General features: G+C 35.2%; 1 protein-coding gene across 4 annotated transcripts in view; it reads left to right on the forward strand.

Annotated features, from left to right (window-relative positions):
- The window catches only part of Tsc22d2 (TSC22 domain family member 2), a 45,426-nt gene that overhangs the window by 14,388 nt on the left and 8,886 nt on the right, over positions 1 to 22,152 (forward strand). For 2 of the 4 annotated variants that reach the window (XR_007588386.1, XR_007588387.1), the window contains one exon: positions 8,917 to 9,075. The exons of the other annotated variants lie outside the window; for them this stretch is intronic. The gene's annotated coding sequence lies outside the window, so the exon portion shown is untranslated. The remainder of the gene's footprint in view (positions 1 to 8,916; positions 9,076 to 22,152) is intronic. 4 annotated transcript variants of the gene reach the window in all.

The following is a 22,152-nucleotide window of genomic DNA, read 5'->3' on the forward strand; positions in this document are numbered from 1 at the left end:
ACCACATTTGCTTGCTAGAATTTTGTATATCTATAAAACAATTTGTAAGACCCCCCCCCTCCCCCAAACAGGTTGCTTTTTCACAGAGATACTGTTTAGGTCTTATTTTTCACTTAAAACAAAACAAAAAAAAACTCTTTGATTTCACTTTTGGCAAAAGATACTTTGGTTTATCTTTCTGCTTAACACACATTTTTAAATAGTATATGCTTTGTTCAGTTATTTGGCTGAATATTTATTAGCAATCCATCATTCTGTATTTAATTAATAGGAGTTGAGCACAGTGTTTCTTAAATTCCCACAAAGCTTGTTAGATTCTTTTAACTCTGCCTGGCAACGCATTTGTGTCATCTGGCATACTTTTGGATAACACTAATAGACTCCACTCTACCTCTTTCATTAGAAAAGATTGTTGCTGAGTGCCTGTACATGTCATATTAAGACATGATCTGCATTGCGCTAATAGTAAATAGTAAAGCTTTCTTTTAATTTTTGGCTTGATTTGTTTGTGTGTATAACTCAAAAGATATTTTCTAATACTTTACATTTTTTAGATGTTTTGTTTCTTACTTAGCCAAAAATTATTTTAGATAGTTTATGAACAGGAAGTTTTAAAATTTGTAATGCTGTGTATATAATCAAGTTGAAATTAGTTTTGTTCTAACAGTATGAAGTATTATAGAGAAATACATAACTAGATTATAGTATGAAACAAAGTTTTAATCATGTAAATAGTACTTGAGGTATGCCTTATACTTTTCCTCAATACAAAGGAAATACTCTATTTGAATATGATAAGTAGCTTTAAATGCAGTTTAATTATTTGTAATATCTAGCTTTCATAAGCTATCATGTCAGTATAAATGAATATTATTTTCATTAATATGTTGTGGAAAGTTTAATCTTTATTTTCTATAATTTTGGTCTAATATTAAAGTGGTTTCATTGTAGGACAACCATAGAAGTTACTTGGTCACAATTTGTTGTTACAGCTAAATACTTGTTCTTTTTAGTAGATACCAAATACCTTTAGCATCTCAGAAATGGGCAAATTCTGTATCTATTAGTTTTTCATAGGTTAAAAATATATTTCTGGACTGGGAAAAAGGCAGTAGACCTGAATTTAGATCCCTATCACCCATATAAAAGAGAAAAAACAATGTAGGTGTGGCAGTCCAGACACTAGAAGGTGACAACAGGACAATTCCAGAATTTCACTGGCCTGCTGGTCTACCCAGTCTAGCCAGTCAACAAGATCCAGAATCATTTGGAGGCCTTGCCTTATTATTAAGATGGGGGAAGTGATAGACACACACACAAATGAGGAGTGACGGGCTTTATTAGTTCTAACAGAACAGTTTATACAGCTTTATTTGGCAAATACAGACTTGTTAACTGACACTGAGAAAGCACTGTGCTTCTGTTTATTCCTAACAGAATAATACTGCTTTTAAAATGTTAATTATAACTTTTGGCTTTGTTTTGGATCTCACCAAATAGCCTTATTTTGGACTATTGTAAATTTGGGGGTTTGTGATGTGTTTTTGTGTTGTTGTTTGGTTGGTTTTTTTTTTAATAATTGATTTGCCAAATAAGTATTTTAAAAAGATAATTCTCTTGTTAAATAGAACTATTCAAGAATTTAGGACAATGATCCTCAACCTTCCTAATGCTGCAACCCTTTAATATAGTTCCTCATGTTGTAGTGACCCCCAACCATAAGATTTTTTTCATTGATCCTTCACAACTATAACTTTGCTACTGTTATGAATCAAAATGTAAATATCTGACATGCAGCCCCAAAGAGGTTGCCACCCACAGGTTGAGAACCGTTGGTTTAGGAAGCCATAACTCCTGTATATGATTTGTGTTATCTACATATATTGAAGCATAAATTTGCCCATCAGTGGGGTAGACTTTTTAAGGCTTATTTTTATTGGGAATGGGGAGTGGGGGGTATGCTACTATGGAGGTCAGAAAAGGGCATCAAATCTGGAGCTGAAGTAACAGCTGGTTGTGAGCCATCCAGTTCCCTGGGTGCTAGGAACCAAACGGGTCCTCTGGAATAGCTGAAGTGCTTTTAACCATTGAGGCATTGCTCTGTTCCTGGGGATAGCTTTTAAACCAGCTTTCATTAATCATGTTTGACTATCTGAAAGTCCATGCTTGTACCCAATTTTAAGGACTGAAACCTTTTTCTCCTTCCAATATACTTTCAATTTATCAAGTATCTTTATATTCAAATTATAAATTACTAATATGCTATTCCTCATTAACTTACCAGTTCTCCTTTATTTACCTTTATTAACTTACCAGTTTGTCCTATATTTAAGTTAGAATTAGTAATTTGAGAGGTTTTTCAATAGCCAGATTGCCCTTGTCTATATTCAGATAATCTTTTCTCAGCTCTCCAGGGTTTTCATCACTATGTACTGAAATTGAAGCTACTCAAGTCTTTTAGGTACCATCATAGTTTTTGTGTTCCTTTCCTCATTTGTCAGTTGCAGAGTCCTCAGGAAAGTCCGTGGAAGTGATGAGAAATATGAGGAGAGTGATACTGATAGCTCAAAGATAATCAGCCCCATATATATCTTAAATGATTAATTCTCTAAGAGCTTATATTATTGTGAAGTCATTTTTTGTGGTATTCTCACATACTAGCTATCGTTTTAGTGATGCTAAATTTCAACTACCTTTTGAAAATTGTGTTCATTCTTGGTTTTCTTAAATCTACAGAATTTGTTTAGAAATTTGTCTCAATAATCACTGGGAATTAAGCATCATTAAGAGTTTTTGTCTATGAAAGCTTAATGTAAGAATTACAACAGACAGTTTACTTAAATGTCTGTCAGTAAGATACGGAAGTGCTAGAGAGAAGACTAAAGAGAGGAAACCAGACTGCTTTTAAGAATTTGCCTTGGGCTGGAGAGATGGCTCAGTGGTTAAGAGCATTGCCTGCTCTTCCAAAGGTCCTGAGTTCAATTCCCTGCAACCACATGGTGCACAACCATCTGTAATGATGTCCGGTGCCCTCTTCTGGCCTGCAGACATACACAGACAGAATATTGTATAGATGATAGATAGATAGATAGATAGATAGATAGATAGATAGATAGATAGATAGATAGATAGATAGAATTTGCCTTATGGATAAACACTTGGAGTGTTTTGTCTTCATGAAGAAATTGGCTAAATTTAGTCCGGAAGTGCTAAGCAATTACAGGGGAAATATGATTTTTTCCTTGGCGTTAGCTTGTTCTTATGGTAGCAGGAACATTTAAATGTAAATTAATAAGGAAAGTGGTCAAATGCCATTATCTGACACAAATTTATTGATTCCTATAATATCAGGAAAATCAAGATTGTAAAATCAAAACCTAATGAGCTTGGTCTTTGGGAAAAGATAAAGAGAATCATTATCACATAATTGAAAATGATGGCCCTTTATAATATCCAGGCACTTTCCACTTTACAAGGAAAGTTGGAGTGAGGTAGCTTTCTTAGTTGAGAGTGAGTGGAAATTGGTATTTTAGAACTAGAAAACTGAGGGAAAGAAGCAATCTAGTTAGAGGAATGGTACTATGGACCACTGAGAATATGTAGGGCTTACATACATGTGTGGAAATATATACATACACACACATACATGTAAAAAACAATAGTTGGATTTGATTATTTGTATAATATAATAACAGAGAAGAAAAACTCGATTGAACAAAGAAAAGTATGATTTTTTAAAAAAGATTTTATAGCTTGTGGATTATAAGGAAGCACTCAAACAACTCCAGAGTGTTCAAAACCCAGTTGACTGAGGGAACGCACATATTGTAGGATGCGTTAGTAAAAGAATTAGTTTGAATAGATATATAGATGAGATTTATGGTTTTAGCTGTTTTATGAATTAGTTGACAGACTGGTAGAAATATCCAGATATGTAACGGGGCAGAGAAGTAAGATAATAATTTTTTTAAAAAAAGAATCTTTGTTCCTTTATTGGAGTAAGATTCCTGACATATACAGTGATGCATTTACTAAACAGAGTCCTGTGCAGAATTATACACTATCCATCTAGACAGATTTTGGTTACACTTTGCCTGTTGATGGAGTAGTTCCATTTATAAAGTTTTATACATCAAAAAGCTTCGAATTTGACCAGGCTGTCCATTAATCATCTCTGAAAAGTGGTGTTTTATTTTAGCCCAAGTATGTAGCAGAGCTCTCAGACTCAGTGAATCTGGGTGGATAAAGAACTTTGTCTGTTCAATGCCATTGTGTTTTAGAAAGCTACGTGATACATAGCTTTTTAATGCTGTAAAATAAGATAATATTTTTTTCTCTGTTTTTAGAGTTCAAACTTTAGGAAAGGCCAGGGTTCCAAGGAAGAGAGTAGGGTAAGAGAGGGTCATGCCAGAACCGTGGCAGTACCACGTAACGTTGAGATCAGAGGAGGAGATAGTATGAGAAGGATGTTTTAGAAATGGGACCACTCTGGGAATATTGCTTCCTAACCAAAAGAGGAGAAAATATTTGCATCTGCTCTTAGACAGTTGTCTGCTGCCATATTTTAATCATAAATCTTAGCCCCATTCTTTGGAGTACTGTTTCATTAGTTCCTAAACATTTCTTCTCTTAATTTTTCTATAGTTCAGCAATATATGATAAATTGATGTCTATTTTCTACACATTGATAGACTTCAGAATCGGCAATGAGAAATTGTTCAGCTATTTACCAGTCTACACGATTTTGTTCCTTCATTACTTAAATTACTCAACCTATATCACCCATCCTACTTTCAGAGGTCATGGTAATTATTTTCTATCATATTTTAAGTAAACCAAGTCTTTAAATAGCACTAAATGGTGTTAATTAATTTACTATTTTCCAAAATCTTGATTTGTTAGGAAACAAAGATTTGTTAGGAAAAGCTTATTATTTATTCTTGCTCAGACTTAAAGAAAATATACCCTAATATTAGTGACCTAGAACAAACAGAATGTCTTTCTTTTGTTATTGTTTTGTTTTAGATTCATACTTCAGTATATTTAAATTCATACATAATCCTTTTGAGAAGAAAAATTAGATGAAATTTTCATATTTTTTTTTAAAGATTGGAGCAGCGGGAGAGATTTATATGGCCAACTTTTAAGCTGTAGATGGCATTCTTTAGGTGCCCGCACACATATTCTCATACTAGTACCACAGATAAATTTTTGGGTTTTTTGTTTGTAATTGATAGAGAACTTTTATGCCTTTAATCCCAGCACTCAGGGCAGAGACAGGCGGATCTCTGTGAGTTCGAGGTCAGCCTTGTCTACAGAGCTAGTTCCAGGATAGGCTCCAAAGCCACAGAGAAACCCTGTCTCGAAAAACCAAAAAAAAAAAAAAAAAAAAAGAGAACTTTTAAATATTATGGATTACCAAAAATTAGCTTCCATGTTTGGACTTTAGTTGGCTATTTCTAAAATAATTGCTATATTTGGAAGAAATAAATTTTAATAAATGAAAATAATTGCAATTTGTTATCCTTTGCTAAATATCCTTTTAAATGGCATTTTTATGTTAAGACAGTTTACCTCTTCAGAATTTGAAGATTCATTATTGGACTTGCTCAAACTAAAAGAAAGATTTGGAAGATAGTACTTTTTTCCCCCAGCTTTTTTAATTCTGGACCAGAAATGGTGGTGTCCTCAGTATGCTAACATATGTGCAGGCAACATGACTGTCACTGTCCATAGTTACTGTCCACAGTATACTGTGTTGGGCATGGGAGCACAGGCTTTTAGTAACAGCACTCAGGGTTTGAGGCCAGCCTGGTCTATATAACAACTTCTAGGGTAGCCAGAGCTACACAGAGGAACCTTGTCTCAAAGAAAATCAGTAACTCAAGAGTAAAATATATGGTTTCCTGTTAGAAAGTATGTAGTTATTTTAATGCGTATATTTGAAGTATACAACTGGCCTCCATTTACTTTGTTACTCCATCTTATCTTCTCCCACCCCCAAATTTATTTTTTAAATTTTCTTTAATGTCCTTTCTAAATTTATAAATTTACATAGAGCTGAGGAATGTGGCTTAGTGATAATGCTGAGTTTGTATATAGTGTATGTGAGGCCCTGGCCCCAAGCCTCAGCACTGAAAAAGAAGGAAGAAAGGAGGATGAGCGAGGAGAATGACTCAGTGGGTAAAGCGCTTGCCACACAAGCTGAGACCTTCATTTGATTCCCTGTATGCACATTTTGAAGAGGTGTGGGGGGAGCTGGGAATAGAAACACATGTCTGTTAAACCAGCACTGGAGAGGATCCCTGGGGCATAATGGTCAGCCAATGAGAAGGACTTATTTCAGACTGTGAGGTGGAGATATGAGTGCGGAAGACACTTGATGTCGATTTCCGGTCTCCATACCCACTCCTACACACATTCACTAGAACACATACGTACATGTGCACACAAAATAAAAAATGTACCACCACATAGGAGCTTTTTGGTTGTATTATAATACATTAGACCAGTTGTAGTTTCTGTGTTAATTTCTGGGAACATATGGTCTTCCCATATTTTTATTCTGTCAGGAATATTTCTGCTAGTTGTTTATCTTAGATATTTCTAAGTTCATATTTGTAATACATAACATAAGGAGTAGCTATGTGTAGACAACTTTTTTGAACAGCAGCGAAGATTACCTACATGGTAATCTTACAGAAATTTTAGAATATTTTAAAAGAAATGTGGTTTATACTTGAAAATAGAGCTGTGTATGACTCCAGAGATATGCGTTCAAATAGCAAAAGCAGGCTGGGGGTCCAGCTTTCAGTGGTAGTGCATTCACCAGCTCAAAATCCTAGGTTTAACCCCAAGTATTTCAAGGAATTTCCCCTGGAAAGTTATTTGGGGAAATCTTAAAGGCTTGTTATTCAGGTCTATCACTTTTCAAATTAATACTTGGAAATTTTTAAGTCATTCATCCTTGCCCTCCTGCTCTTATTTTGTTCTGTTTTGTTGCTTTTTCCATAAAGGTGAACTAAGTGATAGCAAGCGTATATCTAGTTCTTTACTAAAATCTTACAAGAGCACATTGTCAGTTAAGTGGGATTTTTATTCCTAACAATAAGATATTGTTAGATTATGATTGACAAAGCTTTTTAGGTACTCATAAAAGGAATTTCTAATGTTAGCATTTCAAAGCTTATCTGATTAATCTATAAAATACTTCAGCTACCTAGATTCATTTTAGAATAAAACTTTTCAGATATGGCCCTGTCCTATATCACAACTAATTTTTTAAAATGTGTGCTCAAGGAACACATTGAAATAGAAGTTTTATATTTCTTAAACATAATTTTTAAACTGAAATTACTGTGTTTTCATAATATGTGTATATTTTTTCCTATAAGCTTATCAGTAAAAAAACAGAATTTGCTGTATGTGTGGCTAATTCAGTTGTATCTTTCAAAGGCTTCCCAGGCGTTAACTGTGACACTATGTGTAAGCCAGCCCTTTAACAAAGAGTCAAGCATTGTCTGCTCTTCAAATGGACAGTTCATCTAAGCCTTCCAGACAAGCAAAGTGCTATCAATACACACTTCAGGAAGCATTTAGTTCATTAAATAGAACTACATATGTTATCTTTTTGTGGGAGTTTTCCAATAACAGAATAAATCATCAAAATTAGATTTTTAAAAAATAAATATTCAGTGAGTATTTTTTTTGATTGCTAGAATTATAACTATAAAAATCTCCAGAGACATTTTGGTGATAATTAATGAAGTGATCACAGCTTTGGGTAAATATGGATTTTTGCCTTCACCAGGTGATTTCATATAAGCTTATGCTTTGGGGGGAAAAATCCAATTCATATAATTTTAATGATGTCAAATGTTTTGTGAGATTACATTTGGAAAGATTCTATTTGTAAATAAACTTGTATGATTAAAAAAAGTTCCTTTCAAAGGTAGAACCTGTGGCAGCATTGCACTGCATACATGTAGGTCAGATACCCGAAGATACTGCAGAGTTTCCTTCCAGGACTGTCTGGAGTTGTGAACATACTCATCTTCCTCAATATTGGATCTCTTTCCTTCTCCCTCCTCTTTACTCCCCTCCCCCATTAAATCATTTTATTTAGAGTGTTAATTTAGGTAAAAACTATCCACAGTTGTTGGCCTTTGCTGTGGCTCACTTGCAACTAAAAATAAAAATAGCATTATCAGACACATTTTGTAAAGATGTCATTCTTCACGGATTGAAATAGATGCCCAGTAGGAAACTTTCTGGCAAAAAAAAAATAATAATAATAATTACAATTTAAGAAGATAACTTATAACAAAGTGGCTTTGACAATTTTAAAATTTTTCCCTAGTTTGACACCCTTACCAAGATGATATCCAGGACCACTGCTGAATCATTCAGGATATACTACTTCTGTACCTAAAGCATGTGATAAAGTTTGTTCTTACCAACATGTCTACTTTAATGATGAGAGGAGTATAGGCAGACAGATGTCAGAATAAAAGTGGAATGCTATTATAAGCACTGAAGTGATCCATGCAGAGTTTTATGGTCCTGCCACCTGTGCTAGAGTTTAGAGACATACATGAACCAGAGAGTAGTATTTCAGTGTCATTCTGTAGGGTTAAAATTGTCTATCAGGTTGCATGGTGTTAAATCAGAATTTCTGGGTCATGATCTTGAACTTTTAATTGGTTCCATTATTGTTTGACTCTTCACTGACAGATATTCTGGTGGCCTAAAAGTCCGTGTTGGAATTTTAAGTTTTAAGAATCCAAATCAAATATTTCAAATTATTTTACATCTAAAAATATCAGTTGTGTAATCATGGTAAAACATAAACCTTTGCTATAGACGATTTTAAAGGCTATTTGATTAAAACACTTATTTACTTAAACTCTTTGCTAGAATTTCTTTTAGAATTCAGCATCGGAGGAGGAATGTGACATAATAATGATCGAAAGCCGAAAGTTTAAAAGTTGTGATGCCCTCAAATGGTTGGAGGGTTATTCTAGCTTCTAAGGACTGAGTGTTGTCCACAAGAGTGTCTCATCAGGTCATAAATTGGTAAGACTTAATGGATTAGATTTTATGTACTATACCTGATGTTATTGTATTGAGATGACTATATGAACAAAATGAGCACGTTGTATAATTAACAGTATAAAATATAAGTTGAAACTTAGAATTTTAAATACTTGGATTATGTAATCATTTCAAAGTCCCACAAAGCTCAAGACCCTGTCTCTATAGTAGTATTTAATAAATACATCAGTTTAAAAAAGAAAGTGAAATCCTGTATGATAGTAACATTAAATATTTCTGTTGCATCTGTTATAGATGCTTACAGTGTAGTGAAAAGCCCAAAATAGTTTGCAGCTATTTTTCCAGGAAATACTTTTTCTTAAAAAAAAAGAATATATTCATTTTTAATAAAATATTGTTTAAATTAATTTATTTCTTTGGAGGATTTTACTTTCTTCATAAAGGCCATCTTTGTTTCTAAACACAGCCAAATGTTTCCTAGTTTTTATGTTGAGAATATTTAAAATGACAGTGTAATATAAAAGCAGTATATTAGATGTCAGTTTATATTTTTGTATATCTTGAAAATTAATTTCTTTCAAAATTTTCTGCTTAGAAAAACAATTTGTTTTATTTACCTTCTTTGATTTGTTTTATAGAGCTGTATTTTGATCAAGTGGGCTCTCAGTAAGTTTAATTCAGGATACGATCTTACAATTTTTCATCTGAAATTTATATTTTGAAAATGAGAAAAGTATGGGCTAAGTTATATGTCCATAATTACATCATTATAGGATTAATGTTCTTATTAAAGTATGTTACACAGATACTACAAAGCTGTCAATAACTACCGGGAGTTCCTTTCTAAGAAAACTAAAAGGTGTGGGTTGATAGCAGCTGAGCCACTGTAGCTGTTTCAGCTTTTTCCTCCGGCAGACAGGTCTTTGTCTACTATCTTCTTATCCATATTCATACCTACTCCGTCTTCTGCTGTTTCTAGTGTGGTTTTCTGTAACCTCTCTGTAAACTTAAATTCCTTCAAAAGTAGTAATTTTTTACTACTTCAAAAGTAGTCTGGAAAGAAATAAACCAGCAAGTTCTTTTTTATTATTTTATATACTTCCTGTTCATTTTCCTATAACAAATCTGCATAACTCAATCAAAAAATGTCTAATTTCTCTAATGTTTGTTTAATAATTAGAAGCTTCCAAAAATTGTGAATTGAGGAATTTGAGGTAGAATTATGTTTGCAGTGTTATATAAAAAGTTAAGAGCAATTGTCAGATCTTCAAGAATAGTATCAATAATGAAAGTTTTGGCCAAGCTTGGTGGCTCATGCCTTTAATTCTAGCGTTCTGGAGGCCAAGTTGAGGTCATCCCGGTCTAATATAGCAAATTCCAGGACAGTTGGGACTACATAGTGAAAGACCCTCTTTGAAAAATAACAAGCAAACAAACTAGGTGCTTTAGTTTAAAAAAAAAAAATCTCATACTGCTGGATTTGGTGACACATGCCTTTAATCCCAGTACTTGAGAGGCAGAGGCAGGTGAATCTCTGTGAGTTCGAGGCCAGCCTATTTTACAGAGCAAGTTCCAGGACAGCCAGGATGACACAGAAACCCTGTGGGGATCCCATGCTGTCAATTTTTGTTCAAGTGTTGATTAGATTTCTCTACAAACTAGTTGTGTTTTTGTTACTGTTAGGCACTGTACTCAGTGTTCTTGGCACATTATCTCATGTAATTTTTCTAAGTCATAGTTAAATAGATACCATCTATCAGTACCCCGATGGGGATTTTTGCTGTTTTGTTTTAAGGTTTGGTTTGAGGCAGTCCTCACTGTATAGCTTTTATTGTCCTAGAACTTGGTGTGTAGACAGGGTAGCCTTGAACTCATAAAGACTCTCCTCCTTTCTGCCTCCAGGATGCTATTATTAAAGGTATGCATGACCATGCCTATCACATTTTCTTGTTTTGCAGAGAAGAAAATTGAAGCATAGGGAGATGGAATAATCTATCACACCATTAAATGGTGGCACTAGGAGTCAAGTTTAGCGCTTCTAGAATATGTATAGGTTCTTATTCAGTGTGGAGAGTTACCCTAGATAACTCAGCAGATAAGTGTATATTATCCAAAGACATAAATGTATAAATTGAATTCACATTGAGCTTGAGTGCAGTGTGATGTTCTCTATTACAAAATCATCATTTAAACTATAAAGTTTAATACATGTTGTGAGTTGCATAGTGTCTAAAATTATTTTTGCATTAGAAAACATTCAGTTCAAGTTTAATGTTTATGGTCTTAAGAAAATAAATGTGTATTATAATTTAAAAAAAAAAAAAAAGAAAGTCTTGAGCCTGCAAGGTGGTTTAGTGGACAAAGGTGCTTGACACCATGCCCAGTGGCCCGAGTTCAATCCCCATGATCCATGTAAAAGTGGAAGAAGAGAAACAACTTCCACAAATTGTCCTCTGTGCACACCATGGTACCTTCATGTGTGTGCATGTACACAAACATGCTAAATTTAAAAAATATGTGAAACATTAAAGCCTTAGTACCTATTAGAATACCATTAAATGAAATTATTAAGAAAGTCACCCTTGCCAGGCGGTAGTGCCACACACCGTTAATACTAGCACTTGGAGGACATAGGCAAGCTATGGGTTTGAGGCCAGCCTGGTCTAGAGAATGAGTCCCCAGGATAGCCAGAGTTTAGACAGAGAAGCCCTGTCTCGAAGGAAAAAAAAAAGAAATTTACCCTTCAATAATCAAATCTTATAAATAGCAAACACTGAGGCTGTGTTTTAAAAGCTCCAATTGCATTTATTTCCTAGGATAGTGGCAAATCTAGTAAAACTACTAAATGCTTCAAAAGAATTTCTCACTTTGTGAATTTTTTACTTTGTTGTAAAAAAATCTATTGAAAAACCTCTTATTTGTACTTTTTAAACATTTATAAAACAAAATTTCTTTTATGTACATAAACCTTTAACCCTTGTGTGTGCTTTGAAAATCGTCTTGGTTTTGATTTTATATCTCTTTGAACGACAAACCTTTTATAACCTCTTGTCTGTATTTTAAATATAGAGAACTATTAAACATTTTAAAGTTCTGTGTGTCTGAAGAAAGCCAGGCATAGTGATACACACCTCTAATCCTTGCACTCACAAAGTAGAGGCAGGAGGGTTAAAGAGTTCAAGGATTTGACAATGAAACCCTGTCTCAAAACATAGCAGCCATTGATAGAGGTTGGTGGTATATTAATTGCATAAAATGTACAAAGTTTGGGGTTCAGTCTGCAGCACCACAATAATAAATAGAAAGAGAGAGGGAAGACAATTAATCCAAAATGATGCTGCTTAGAACAAGTTCAAGTTGAAACTGTTTGTTAACTTTTCAGTTAAATTTAACATTTGCAGATCAAAGACAAATTTTGTTCAATGTCATGATTAAAAGTGTATAAACAACTTGAAATCTAATCAAAATATGAAACTCTTATCTTTAAACTATTGGGGTTCCTTTAGAATATATTTATGCCTCACCTTCTTTATGACCTCTCTACTGGGCTGGCTCTGTTCATTGCCTATGGCTTTCCTTGGCAAATAGCCCATGTTTTTGTCATCTCTGACTTTCTGGAGTCCCTGTGTCATCTTAAAGATGACTCTCACAGCTTCACATAATTGTCCTTTCAAGGGCTTACCACGGGGATTGTAATCTTGCCACACGTTGTCTGGCTTTCAGGTCCTTCCTTTGGATATCAGTGGAAGTTTCCATGGCCCCAAAGTGCCTAAGTTCTGCATGGATGCAAAACCAGCATCGCATAGGTGATACCAAAAAGATGATTACTACCACATAGCGTATTTAAGAGAATATTAACTGCACTTCAGATTGTATGCAAAATACTGAAGAGGGTACATTGTCTGTTTAGCTGTTTTATAAATATAGGCTTTAATTCATGATTCTTTAAGTTCTTACTAACATAAACATCAGTCTGAAATGGTGAGGAGGTGCTGCTTAATAGAAATCACAAGATGTCTTCTTTTTAATTGCTGATTGTGTTGATGGTTCGGGGACTTCGTAGGCTATTTGTGCCTAGATCCACTAATGAAAAAGGAATAAAGAGTTGGAATTTCTTCATGCTCCCAAATCTCATGTCTTGTTTACAAGACATCTTTAAAGGCATTATGAACCATCTTTATCTCATCTAACTAAATCTTCAAATCTTTGTCCTTGCTCTGCTCACTTCAGAATAACCTTTGGTTTCTTTCACTTCTTCTTGGACTCATTTCTGGTTGAATTATCAAAAGAATTGGTCAGTTGAGAGAACTCATGGATGGGCATTTATGAAATATGATGATACAACTCGTTTTCACTAGATTGATCACTGAATCTGCTTGTAATGTGAAAAGTCTTTGTCAAAATTTTAGCTGAAAGATTAGGAGTTTTGAAAGTCAGTCTTGTTTTCCTTGAAATGCTGAATTTCACTGGCATACACTTCCCTCATGCAGTTGTCTCTAGCACATAGAAACTGCTATCCTTTTCTCAATGAATAAAACCAAATGTAAAGAACATTTTCAGGGCTGGAGAGATGGCTCAGAGGTTAAGACATTGCCTGATCTTCCAAAGGTCCTGAGTTCAACTCCCAGCAACCACATGGTGGCTCACAACTTCTGTAATGGGGTCTGGTGCCCTCTTTGGCCTGTAGACATACACACAGACAGAATATTATATCAGATATATATCAGAGAGAGAGAGAGAGAGAGAGAGAGAGAGAGAGAGAGAGAGAGAGAGAGAGAGGATATGCCATTAAAGGTCAGGCTCACAACCAAAAAGAGTATGAAGAGCTACAATCATTGACTTGACTTGTACTAACTTTAGTAGGAAGAGAAGCTCCCTGAGATCTGCCTGTTTTTAACTGTTCCTCTGAGATTCTTTGAGTCATTCTAGGAGTTTGAATAGCTGACTAGTTTCTTACATCTTTATCCTGGTAACTTCAGAATAGTGCCAGCTCAAACTGAACTTTTAGTAATTTATTGTTGGTATTTCATGTAACACTGAAAGGAAGGCCTAGGCTATTTTTTAGTTACACTTTTTGCAAACTTTATGTTGAATTGATTCTGATATATTTCAGTGGCCATTGGTGATTTTTTTCCCACAGTAGTTGTATTTTATGCAGTGAAACTCCCAACAATCTACATATTTTAGTCTACATAAATACTGCTTCATAAGCCTTAATATAAATTTCAATCTCAAGTTAATTTTACTACTGTATATTTTTGAAATCTTAACAGTTGACTGAATTTTTAATTACATTTTGAATAAATGATGGTCTTCTTGAACTTGTCCTTACAAAGTAAGTGTTTGAAACAGTGGAAGGAACTAATTGAAATATGTGGGTTTTTAATCATAAGTCCCCTTGACAGGCTGCCTTTAAAACAGTACAGCTGTGATCCCACTTTACAAATGTGGTTGGTCATAGTGTGTTAACTCCCTAAGGTCTACCCCTCTAGTGAGTGGGTAGAATTTAGATTTAAAAACAACTGGAGGCTGAGACAGAAGGATCCTGAGTTTGAAGTTAATCTAGGTTATGTAGCAAGATTCTACCTTAATATATAAATAAAAACTTTTCTAACTCAAAAGTCTGTGCTCTTGAAAACAAATACTCTTTGTGAATTCAGTGTTGTACTTAGACAACAGAGGATAGATAAGCTGTTTTACCTCCATTCCCATAATGGCTACCCTACCATGAAGTAGAGGGCAAAGGGGACTTTAGTAGTAGTGAAATGATGGCCTAAACTGTGCTATCTTTAATTTTGTTAAAGGTGTTTGTCTGCTCAGGGTTGTCTATGTAATTTTTAAACATCTCAACTGTAAAACATTGATTGATTTATTAAAGGCCAAATAAAGAGCACAGTGTGTGATTACATACCAGATATCATCACACTACAAGGCAGAAGGTAGGGTTGCAAGTTTGAAGGGCTACATGAAGAAATCCTAAGCAAAACAGAGAGCAGATACTTTCCCCCAGTAATGAATACTGTTCATTTCCTTAGGGAATAGTGACTGGGTTTGATGTTGTTCAAACAGGAATCAAGCAATTACATATTCAGAAACCTCAAGGTATTCTCTTATTCTCGGTTTAACCCAGTTGAAACAATCCCTTGGCAACCTTCATTTTATTTATTTATTACTGCCCTGGACTTTGTGAGTAGATTATGAAGAATGAAGAGACATAAAGTAGTAAGGAAAACTGAGTAACCTAAGAATAAATGTTTTAGTTGTGTATTCGTTATATTTTGTTATATGTATTGTCTATAGAGTTAGGGTTTTTCTAGAAAGTGGCCTTAAATACCTCTTTTCTGTCAAGAAGTGGGCATAAATGAAAATAATAACTTTATAATAGATAAGAATTATGTACTCTTCACTATTACTTAAATTATAGTTTAGTTTAGTTTAGTTTACAAAGAAATAGTCTCATTTTCATTTTGGTCAAGCCTGGTTGTAAAAATGGGATTGAGGGGATTTATTCAGAAATGGCTGTTTAGCTGAAAGAAACAGCATGTTAGGTTCTTGAGAAAGAGGAGATAGTTTGAAGCTATTGAATATGTAGTATTCCTAAGAACTATATTTGCTTTCCCATGCCCATCTTATTCCATAACTTTTTATGTCTTCTACAGTGTATTTGCCATTTTGACTTAACTTTAAGTTTGCTTATTTTCTCCCACAGGTTGAGCTAGCTACCACGTTCTTAAAGCTCTCAGACCTAGAGCTCTCGACCTGAGGCTCCTCTGGAGTTCTGTATGCCTAATCCCTGTAGTCTTCTTTCTGTATCTCTCTTCCAGGATCCACATTTCAGATGAAGCCTAGACTACCCCCTTCCCTACCTTCCCTACAAATCCAGTTGCCTTTATCATGACACACTACCATTGTCCAATTTTTGGTTGTCTTAGGCCTTGTCATCCTTTATTTCTCTTCACACTTGAGTCCCTTTCCCTTTTTATCTGTTTGATCTCTCATAGTCTCACTGCTTCACTTGTGAAAACTCTTTAATCTGAAATACACAGCACTGTTTCATACTTGTATATATCCTGCTATCTGCTTCTCTCTTTTTTTAACTTCTTTTCTACCATTCAATTACCAATTCCTATACAGAGAGGTAAAGAATATTTACATGGTTATACTATTTCATAAAACTCTGAAACCATTTGATGAAGGAATATATATATATATGATAAGAGAATATATAGTTGCCAAAGGATAAATGACATGATGTGAATGAAGTCAAGTTACACTGTATTTACTAATTCCCTATCTAATAATCCTGCTACCATCTAATGCTGCCAAACCTTTCTTCTAGCCAGTGTTCATTGTCTGGCATCCTTGGTATAGAAAAGACAGAGTATGTGTTATCTAGAAAGATATAAATGCTGGGGTGAGGCCTTATAGAAAATAAGAAGTGAAGTTTGTTCAGGATTTATAACTTTTGTTATTCCAGTGGATTTGGAGTATCTAAATTTATATATTAGATACTTGACTGTAAGAACATAAGATAGGCCTGCCTAGATGGCTTAGTGGTTTGTAAAGTCCTTATTGACAAGTCTGATAACCTGAACTCAATCCCTGGGCCTTTGTTGTAGAAAGAGAAAACTGACTCCTGAAAGTTGTCTTTTCACCTTGATCATGTACCTTGTGCTCTCCATACAGGCACAGAATAAGCAAGTCAATGTAATTTTTTAAAACATACATATGTGTGTTTTAAATATAATAAAATATATACATATGTATATATACATATATAATTTGTATATAAATATGCTTTATATGTATATATACTTTATATGTATTATGTATTTACTTGTTATATGTATGGATGTTTTGCCTTCATGTCTGTATGTGCACCACATGCAGGCCTGATGACTATGGAGATCAGAAGACATTGACTCCCCTGGGACCAGAGTTACAGACAGTTGTGAGCTGCCATGTGGATGCTGGGAATCAAACCTGGGTCCTCTGCAAGAGCGGCAAGTGCTTTTAACCACTGAGCCATCTCTCCAGCCCCCCCTTTTAAGATTTACTTATTTTGATATTGTGTATATGAGTGTTTTTTATGCATGTTTATAAAAAGAAAACACAGTTTTTAAAAGAACATGGCAAGTATTTATCTTCAAATTAAAAATGAGGAATGAGATTAAGAGCTATTTTTACATTCATTTGTTTTATATATAAAATGGTAGCATTGTCAATGTCCACTGTCTAGGAAGAATTACTATAAAGAAAGTTATGTAGGAAACAGTTTGGGAAGTGTTGTAAAATTTAATGCATAGAAAAAGAGGCCTTAGAACCAGCATAGCAAATGACACAGGATTCAAGTATACTAACTGTTAAGGTTAGAGGCATCTTTATAGAGGAGTGTGGTGCCACTTGTTTGTTTCCCGGCTGCCCAGACTCCCGAAGTAACCACACAAAAACTGTATTAATTAAATCACTGCTTGGCCAGTTACTTAAGCGTATTGTTAGCTAGCTCTTACATCTAGAATTAACCCATCTCCATTATTTTATATTTTACCACGAGGCTTATGGCCTACCGGCAATGTTTCAGCATATTTGTCTCTGGCCGTGGCTCAATGGCTTCTCTTGACTCTGCCCTTCTTTCTTTCAGCATTCAGTTTAGTTTTCCCCACCTAGCTAAGTTCTGTCTTGTTATAGGTCCAAAGCAGTTTCTTTATTAATCAGTGGTAATCACAGATTACAGAAGGGAATCCTACGTCAGAAGAGAAAGTTTGAGCCTGAGTTCAAAAAAAAGAACAATAGAATTACCACAGAAGTACTCAAATAGTAAGGTGCTGGAGAAGAGCACTTGCCAGGCAAGGAAAAAATTTCAAGTAAGGAAATCCTGAGAAACCGTAGAGGGTAATGAAATTAAAGATTTCCAATTTAAAATTTGGACAGATATTTGAAATGGGGTAAGGAAGAAACATAAGGACTACATACGGTGGTTCATTGCCATAATCTCAGCACTCTAGAAGTGGAAATGGGAGAACCACGAGAATTCAAGGCTGGGGCTGGAGAGAGAGCACACTGGTAAAGAACAGTGGTTACCCTTCCAGAAGACTAGGTTTCCAATGCCAGCACCCACATGGTGGCTTACAACCAACTCTAACTCTGGCTCCAAGAGACCTGGTACCCTGCTCTAGCGTCCTTGGGCACTGCATGCATGTGATACATAGACATATATGTAGGCAGAACACACACATACACATAAAATTAAATATGTAAACTTTCAATATGTAAATATGTAAAGATTCAAGGCTGGGATGGTGAGAGGCTCTTTCTTTAAGTAAAGGCCAAGCCAAATGACCTAAGTTCTGTATCCCACAATTACGTAGTAGGAGAGAATCACTGCCCACAAGTTGTCCTTTTGACCTCAGCTTGAACATAAAAGAGCTCAAAGCTAGCCTAGCACCCACTACTACAAGCACAAAACAAACATTTGAAATAAATGCAAAGGGCTTCCATTAGTAGGCCAGGGTTGTTGGGTTTTTTTGTGGGGGGAGGAGGGGAGAAGAAGGCATCTTTTGTTATTGTTGAGAATTTCCAAGTTAATATTGGATGAAATAGCTATTTCCAGAAAATTATTTTTATTCTCCATTACTGATTGAAAATTTATTTTGCCCATGGTTTCTAAAATGGAGCACAAATCTTAATGAACATTTGTGTTTTTGTTTCTATAGACACTCTTTTCTGCCATGTTTATTCTTGGGTTGTATTAATTTTACAGATTTATACCGTAAAAACTGCTCACAAACCTTAAGTCATGGGAAAATGTGTGCTACCTTTTCCACCTAAGGGGGAAGAAATGTTGTTAACCTACAAAATGAGCATTCTTCTCTACTCTAAAATGCCTGATTCTGAAGGTTTTTTTTTTCCTTTCCTGACTTAGCTGATATCTTTTTAACTCCTTAGGTATTTCTGACATATAAACATTTTTATTATTAGACTTATGGCATTTTTAATTAAAATTTGTAACTTCGAGGAAATGGAAAATCTTTTAAGATAAATATTGAACTATATAGGTTTTGTTTGATTTTTGCTTTTAAGGTTTACTGATATTCTTAGACGCCAGCTGATCGCCAGCTTCTATCCCAGTAAACTATAGTTTTTTAGAATTTAGAATGTGGATGTATAGAACTGCTCTCTAATCGATTCCTTTTTAGCATAATTCGATTATTTGACGTTTTATCTGATGTTACAGACTGTTGGAAGATTTAAATCCTTTTTAATCCTCTATCCTTTTTCACTGCTAGGTACCAGTAAGTGTGGACAATTGTCAGTCATATGCTCTTTCCCATCTCCAGGAAATAATTTTAAGTACTCAGCACTATAGTGTCAGCTTTTTTCTTTAGGTTTAAGCCCCATGGTGTGTATTGTTCACTTCTCAGTAGTATTTTATCTGATTATCTACTTGCTGCAATGCAAACAGTAAAATGAAATCTCTTTCAAGAAAACCTTTTTTAAATGTAAGCACTGCAGCATTAGTGAAAATGCCACTCTTCTCCTACCCCTTTCTCACACCCTTTTTTGTTTTAGTCTGACTCAGAAGGAAGAAACTGTCTTTCTTGATAGTTTGATAGAATTGATTCTTACCCATCTTAGCTGACGTTAGTAGGATGAGAAGCAAGTGAGACTTGGAAAGTCGTGCAGTTGGTGGAGTACTTGCCGGAAGTCCGAGCTTAGTGCCTGGACGATGATGTGTGCCGTGTAATCCCAGCACCTAGGAAGTGGAGGCAGGAGGATTGGGAATTCAAAGCCATCCTCAGCTGTATGTGGAAAGAAAAGAAATGGGGTTGGAGAGTAAGTCTGTGAATAACATCACTCATCTTGAGGAGACAGCCCGTGTTCTTGTAAAATTAAATTATTTACCTTCAAGTAATAAGATATTGACGCTTTTCACTGATTTGAATACAGTTACTACTCAAGTTTTACTTTGTATCCATCTTCACTTTTTTCAGGCAAAATTCACATATACTATATTTTCAGCATTTTTATAGAAAAAATAGTTCTTCTAGTTTGTTTACTTTGTATGTGGTTACACATATGCGATGGTACACCTGTGGAGATCAGAGAACAATTTGTAGGAGTTGATTCTGCCCTTCCGCCTACTGGGCTAGAGCAGAATCAACTCCTGTGTCAGAATTTTACTGATACACCCCCGCCCCAGTATCATATATGGATATATTGAGAAATAGAGAAGGGTACAGAGAAGGAAGATACTGTTTGTCCTGGTTTTCTCTTCTTCACAGTTGAGCTCTTGTATTTTCATTGTGTAAGTTGGTAGACTGAACAGACAGCGCTAACAGCAACAGTATTCTTAAACAGGTTCGATCCTCCCTAAACTAAGGTCCTAAATTTGCAAATCACAGTAAGTTCTATCTCATATATTTAATAAAATGCTGTATTCTGGACCAACAAGATGGCTCAGTGGTATAAGTGTTTGCTATCCCTTCAGTTCCATCCCGTATAACCTACTCAGTGGGAAGATATCCTCAGAAGTTGTCTCTTATAACCTACTCAGTGGGAAGATATCCTCAGAAGTTGTCTCTTATAACCTACTCAGTGGGAAGATACCCTCAGAAGTTGTCTCTTGCCTCCATGTGCATTTTTGGCACATGTGTCTGCACTCACACAGAATACTAATAACTAAAATTTTAAATCCTGATTTTCAGTCAGCAGGGTAGCAATGGCTCAGCAGATAAGGGTGTTGCTGCCAAATATAAGAACCTAAGTTCAGTCCCTGGTAACCACATGGCAGAAGGAGGGAACCTACTTTCTCAAGTTATCCTCTGACTGGCATATAGGCGTCATGGCATGTACACACACACACACTTTTTTTTTTTAAGTGGAAAAGTAAAAAAGAAAAGCCTTATTTTGTGAATGAAATAATCCCTAGAGACGGTGAAGTCAGCACCTCCTTTTCTCCCCTTTTCTCGTTCCCCCTAGTTTTCCTGCAGCAATGGGCTCATGCCTTGAGTTTATGCTGCACAGGGAAATAAATTCTTAAGTCATATGGGAATGTGTTTGTCCTATATTCTCCAACATGTAGTGAAACTAGCCCTCTATCTCTGTTTTCTGTTTGCCTACCTACCTTCTGGTCACCTTCTTAGTTTGTGTTTGATTTCTTTGTACACACATACAAAAGCAGATACAAGATATATTACTTTGTGCAAGTGATGATATATTGTGAACACAATGTGTCTTTAGTTTTAAAGATGTTCTGAACATTGTCCTCTCCTCAGTAAATACAAAGGGCACCCCCACCCCAGAGATGTGTACTGTTCGGTTACATGAATGGCTATGCTGTGAGAAAAACTCATGTTGGGTTTTTTAGACACGCATGCCATTCTGTTAAGTAGATCGCCATGCTGTTAAAACAGTGCTGGAGTGTCTGGAGAGGCGGCTCAATGATTAAGAGCACTTGCTGTCTTCCAGAGAACCTTGGTTTGATTCCCAGAACCCACATGGCAGCCCACGTCTGTAACTCCAGTTCCAGGGATCTGTTACCATCTTAGGGCCTCCATAGGTTCTGCACTGATGTGGGGCACAGACATATATTCAGACAAAATACCCATACACATAAGATAGAAATAAATAAAATCTCAAAAATTTAAATAAAAGGATGCTATAATTAGTAGCCTTGTAAATATGGTATTCTGTGAGTGTGTACATGAGAGACAAATTCTCAGATATAAGATTGCCACTTCAAAGAATGAATAAATTAAAAAACTAGGTGGAGAGTTTGAATGAAAAATGTTACTATTTTATAGTTCTAATTTGTATTTTTATTAAATATTAGTTTTTTCCCATAACTTCTGTTTTGGGGGTTTTGTGATTTAATTTGTTTTGCTTGGGGGACAAAACCTCACTGTGTGGACCAGACAGGCCTTTTTAAATACTGTGTAAGCTGTCAGTGTGAATTTTTCTGTTCTTCTATTGGGCTCAGAGTCCTTCAGATTTCTTTTTTTTTAAATATTTATTTATTTATTATGTATACAATATTCTGTCTGTGTGTATATCTGCAGGCCAGAAGAGGGCACCAGACCTCATTACAGATGGTTGTGA

Source organism: Alexandromys fortis, unplaced genomic scaffold (genome assembly GCF_014885135.2).
Source record: "Alexandromys fortis isolate MF-2015 unplaced genomic scaffold, M_Fortis_MF-2015_v1.1 scaffold_172, whole genome shotgun sequence".
Taxonomy (NCBI): domain Eukaryota; kingdom Metazoa; phylum Chordata; class Mammalia; order Rodentia; family Cricetidae; genus Alexandromys; species Alexandromys fortis.